The sequence below is a fragment of the Lepus europaeus genome, chromosome 2 (genome assembly GCF_033115175.1).
Source record: "Lepus europaeus isolate LE1 chromosome 2, mLepTim1.pri, whole genome shotgun sequence".
Lineage (NCBI taxonomy): Eukaryota > Metazoa > Chordata > Mammalia > Lagomorpha > Leporidae > Lepus > Lepus europaeus.
In genome coordinates, this window is record NC_084828.1 from 129,361,188 (window position 1) to 129,367,201 (window position 6,014).

Below are 6,014 nucleotides of genomic sequence, written 5' to 3' on the forward strand. Positions count from 1 at the left end.
GCTCCTGGCTTTGGATAGGCATAGCTTCGGCCTTAGCAGCCATTTGGGGGGTGAACCAACAGAAGGAAGACCTTTCTCTGTCTCTCCCTCTCACTGTCTGTAACTCTACTTGTCAAATAAATTAAAAAAAAAATTGTAAGCATTGCTGTGCTGATTCTAGGTCTAATCCTTTTCTTTTTCTAGAATAGGAGTCACAACTTTTCTTCTAAGCTAATTTTCCTGCAATTTGCTTCTGACATTGGGCAAATGTGATTATTTTATCACTCAGAAAATGCAAATATATACTAGCCATTTCTTTTATTAATTTAATTTTGGGGTATATTAACACCTACATTTTTTAAATTTTTTAATTTTTTAATTTTTTCAAACTTTTATTTAATGAATATGAATTTCCAAAGTACAGTTCATGGATTACAATGGCTTCCCCCCCATAACTTCCCTCCCACCCGCAACCCTCCCTTTCCCACTCCCTCTCCCCTTCCATTCACATCAAGATTCATTTTCAATTCTCTTTATATACAGAGGATCAGTTTAGTATATATTAAGTAAAGATTTCAACAGTTTGCACCCACATAGCAACACAAAGTGAAAAAATACTGTTGGAGCACTAGTTATAGCATTAAATAACAGTGTACAACACATTAAAGACAGAGATCCTACATGATATTTTTTAAAAATTAATTAATTTTCTATGCAATTTCCAATTTAACACCAGGTTGTTTTTTTTTCAATTATCTTTATATACAGAAGATCGACTCTGTATATACTAAGTAAAGATTTCATCAGTTTGCACCCACGCAGAAACACAAAGTGTAAAAATACTGTTTCAGTACTAGTTATAGCATCACTTCACATTAGACAACACATTAAGGACAGATTCCACACGAGATGTAAGTACACAGTGACTCCTGTTGTTGACTTAACAATTTGACACTCTTGTTTATGGCGTCAGTAATCTCCCTAGACTCTAGTCATGAGTTGCCAAGGCTATGGGAGCCTCTAGGGTTTGTCAACTTTGATCTTATTCCGACAGGGTCATAGTCAAAGTGGAAGTTCTCTCCTCCCTTCAGAGAAAGGTACTTCCATCTTTGATGTCCCCGTTCTTTCCACTGGGATCTCACTCACAGAGATCTTTCATTTAGGTCTTCTTCTTTTTTTTCTTTTCCAGGGTGTCTTGGTTTTCCATGCCTACAATACTCTCATGGGCTCTTCAGCCAGATCCGAACATCTTAAGGGCTGATTCTGAGGCCAGAGTGCTGTTTAGGACATCTGCCATTCTATGAGTCTGCCATGTATCCTACTTCCCATGTTGGATCCTTCTCTCCCTTTTTGATTCTATCAGTTAGTATTAGCAGACACTTGTCTTGTTTGTGTGATCCCTTTGACTCTTAGACCTATCAGAGTGATAAATTGTGAACTGAAATTGATCACTTGGACTAGTGAGATGGCATTGGTAATTGCCACCTTGATGGGATTGTATTGGAATCCCCTGGCACATTTCTAACTCCACCATTTGGGGCAAGTCCGATTGAGCATGTCCCAAATTGTACATCTCCTGCCTCTCTTTTTCCCACTCTTATATTTAACAGGTATCACTTTTCAGTTAAATTTTAAACACCTAAGAATAATTGTGTGTTAATTACAGAGTTCAACCACTAGTACTAGAACAACAACAACAACAACAACAAAATACTAAAAAGGAAAAAGTATTACATTGTACATCAAGAGTCAGGACAAGAGCTGATCAGGTCATTGTTTCTTAGAGTGTCCATTTCACTTCAACAGGTTTCCCCTTTGGTGCTCAGTTGTCACCGATCAGGGAAAACAAATGATATTTGTCTCTTTGGGACTGGCTTAATTCACTCAGCATGATGTTTTCCAGATTCCTCCATCTTGTTGCAAATGACCGGGTTTCATTGTTTTTACTGCTGTATAATATTGTATGGAGTACATGTCCCATAATTTCTTTATCCAGTCTACTGTTGATGGGCATTTGTGTTGGTTCCAGGTCTTAGCTATTGTGAATTGAGCTGCAATAAACATTAATGTGCAGATGGCTTTTTTGTTTGCCAAATTAAAGTGGGATGGCTGGGTTGTATGGTAGGGTTATGTTCAGGTTTCTGAGGAATCTCCAGACTGACTTCCATAGTGGCTTAACCAGTTTGCATTCCCAGCAACAGTGGGTTAGTGTCTCTTTTTCCCCACATCCTCTCCAGCATCTATTGTTGGTAGATTTCTGAATGTGAGCCATTCTCACCGGGGTGAGGTGAAACCTCATTGTGGTTTTGATTTGCATTTCTCTGATTGCTAGTGATCTTGAACATTTTTTCATGTGTCTGTTAGCCATTTGGATTTCCTTTTTAGAAAAATTAAAGGGATACAATTTGGGAAGGAAGAACTCAAACTATCCCTCTTTGCAGATGATATGATTCTTTGTTTAGGGGATCCAAAGTACTCTACTAAGAGACTATTGGAACTCATAGAAGGGTTTGCCAAAGTAGCAGGATATAAAATCAATGCACAAAAATCAACAGCCTTTGTATACACAGGCAATGCCACGGCTGAGGAAGAACTTCTAAGATCAATCCCATTCACAATAGCTACAAAAACAATCAAATACCTTGGAATAAACTTAACCAAGGACGTTAAAGATCTCTACGATGAAAATTACAAAACCTTAAAGAAAAAAATAGAAGAGGATACCAAAAAATGGAAAAATCTTCCATGCTCATGGATTGGAAGAATCAATATCATCAAAATGTCTATTCTCCCAAAGGCAATTTATACATTCAATGCAATACCAATCAAGATACAGAAGACATTCTTTTCAGATCTGGAAAAAATGATGCTGAAATTCATATGGGGACACAGAAGACCTCGAATAGCCAAAGCAATTCTGTACAACAGAAACAAAGCCGGAGGCATCACAATACCAGATTTCAGGACATACTACAGGGCAGTTGTTATCAAAACAGCATGGGACTGGTACAGAAACAGATGGATAGACCAATGGAACAGAATAGAAACACTAGAAATCAATCTAAACATCTACAGCCAACTTATATTTGATCAAAGATCCAAAACCAATCCCTGGAATAAGGACAGTCTATTCAATAAATGGTGCTGGGAAAATTGGATTTCCACGTGCAGAAGCTTGAAGCAAGACCCCTACCTTTCACCTTACACAAAAATTCACTCAACATGGATTAAAGACTTAAATCTATGACCCGAAACCATCAAATTATTAGAAAGCATTGGAGAGACCCTGCAAGATATAGGTACAGGCAAAGACTTCTTGGAAAATACCGCAGAAGCACAGGCAGTCAAAGCCAAAATTAACATTTGGGATTGCATCAAATTGAGAAGTTTCTGTACTTCAAAAGAAACAGTCTGGAAAGTGAAGAGGTAACTGACGGAATGGGAAAAAAACATTTGCAAACTATGCAACAGATAAAGGGTTGATAACCAGAATCTACAAAGAGAACAAGAAACACCACAACAACAAAACAAACAACCCACTTAAGAGATGGGCCAAGGACCTCAACACCTACATAAATTTACTACAATTGTATTTTAAATTTATTTGCAAGGCAGGGGTGGGGAGAGATAGATTCCCATGATGCCCAAATGCCCACATGGTAGGTCCTGTGTCAGGCCCAAGCCAGGATCTGGGAACTCTATCATATGGGTGCAGGGACCCACCTACCTGGGTCATCAATGTTGCCTCTCAGGTTCTAGCAGAAAATTGAAATTGGGAGCAGAGTCAAAACCCAGGTCTTCTGATACAGAATGTAAGTGTCTCAAGGAATGCCCTAACCACAATGGCAAATGCCCACTCCCATAAACTTTTCACTTTCTGAAATGCTACCAAATTTTTCATAAAACCACATGAAAACTTAGTTTATTGAAGAATAATGAAACCATGATTAACACACCTTATTTTCCTTTTTCAACCTCTCTGTTCTATATTTTGAATAATTTTTCTAATCTGTCTTCCCAGTTGCCATATTTGTATTGTGGTCAATTTACTAACAGACCCCCATATTGAGCTCTAAACATTTATGCTTAATTTATTTTTTATTTATTTTTCAAATATTCTATATAAATTATTATAGCTCTCCTTTTATTTTCAAGTTTGAACTCTATTTTTTGTTCTTGTTATGCATATTCTGCTACATTTTCAAATGATAATATTGTCTGAATTGGAGTGATTCTTTTCCTGATACCTAGTTCTTATTTCTATGTCCATGTACTTGTTGATCACCTTCAACTCTCTATTGATTATTATAATAAAAATTATTTTTAGGGATAACTTGAAACTTAAGATCTTACTGTCCTTTGGTGATGAACAGTATTTGTTTCTGGTAAAGCATATGTACGTTTGTTATATGTGTGTGAAATTTTGTCATATTTGTATTCTGGTAGAAATGTAGTAGCATGTGGAGAAAAGAGATAGGCAGCATTTTGTTAGATTTTCCTCCCCATAAGAAAATACCTAAAAGAAGCTTTCTGTAAAAGAACGACAGATTTATTTAGATCTCCCATGTGGGAGACCCAGAAGCCCCTAGCTCCTGGCTTCAGATCAGCACAGCTACAGATGTTGCAGCCATCTGAAGAGTGAACCAAAGGATGGAAGACCTCTGTATCTCTCTCACTCTGCCTCTTTGTAACTCTGCCTTTCAAATAAATAAATCTTTAAAAGTGTATCTTCCTATTCCAAATTAAAACCACGTTATTAAATATTCAACAATGATTATTCTAAGGTGTAGGTTCTTTAAAGGAGACATACAGATGGAAGCAAAAAAAGAAAAAATAAAAAGGCCTTCTCCAACTTGTTGAGTAAACAAATATTAGCATGATGTTCCACAGGTGTGAGTCATTTATGCTTTCATCCCACAATGTTTGTCCCCAAACATTCCTGTTTATTTTGCACATATCATTTTAACCAATTATTCCTACAGAATCTGTGGCCTGATTATTAATTGACAATGTATTGCTCCCTTATCATTTTACTTAAATATTAGTCATTTTTAAAGATTTATTTATTTATTTGAAACAGTTACACAGAGAGAAGGAGAAGCAGAGAGAGAGAGAGGTCTTCCATCCGCTGGTTCACTCCCCAGTTGGCCGCAACGGCCAGAGCTGCGCCGATTCAAAGTCAGGATCCAAGGTCTCCCACAGGGTTAGGGGCCAAAGGACTTGGGACATCTACTTGTACTGCTTTCCCAGGACACAGCAGAGAGCTGGATAGTAAGTCAAGCAGCTGAGACTTGAACCAGCGCCCATATGGGATGCCGGCACCGCAGGTGGCGGTTTACTCGCTATGCCATATCGCCAACCCTAGGTCGGTATTTTTTTTTTTAACATAATGTGCTCAGGTTAAAAAAAATGACTCTTCAAGCAATGCCACCATCTGATGTGGTTCACATGAAGTATGGTTCTCTATAATTATGTATAAGTGGATAATGGTAAGACTGGGTTTCTGTGAATGCTACCATTTTTCTTGTTAAAACATGAAAAATGAAGGTTGTGTTTTTCCTAGTATCTGCCCATCATCCCTTTCCATCTGACAATAGCTGAGCAGAAAGGAAACATTATTGGTTTCTACCAATTTGCAGGAGTTCTTTGCTAACCCTGGGCTGCCTTCCTCAGTGTACCACCAAAATGATCGAACACTACTTAAATATTATCAGCTTAATCTCTGTGGTCTAATTATACAAAAATTAATTTTGTTTTCCCTTTACTCTGCAGAGATTATGATTTTTCACATTGGTTACAATATTTCTTACATGTACTAGATTCACTCACTAATGTCAGGGCTTAGTCAAATGGGGAGCTGTTGTTTTTTGGTGTCTCTGTCCCAACCTCAACATCTCCAACTTGTCTCTAGATAAGAGTTAGTGTTTTGTAAAGTGAGATGTCATTGGCATTAATTTTTGTATCCCAGGACATAAGCAGTTATGTATTAAGAAATGATTTTACCATGATAGGCAAATGGCAGTGTGTTGAACAAA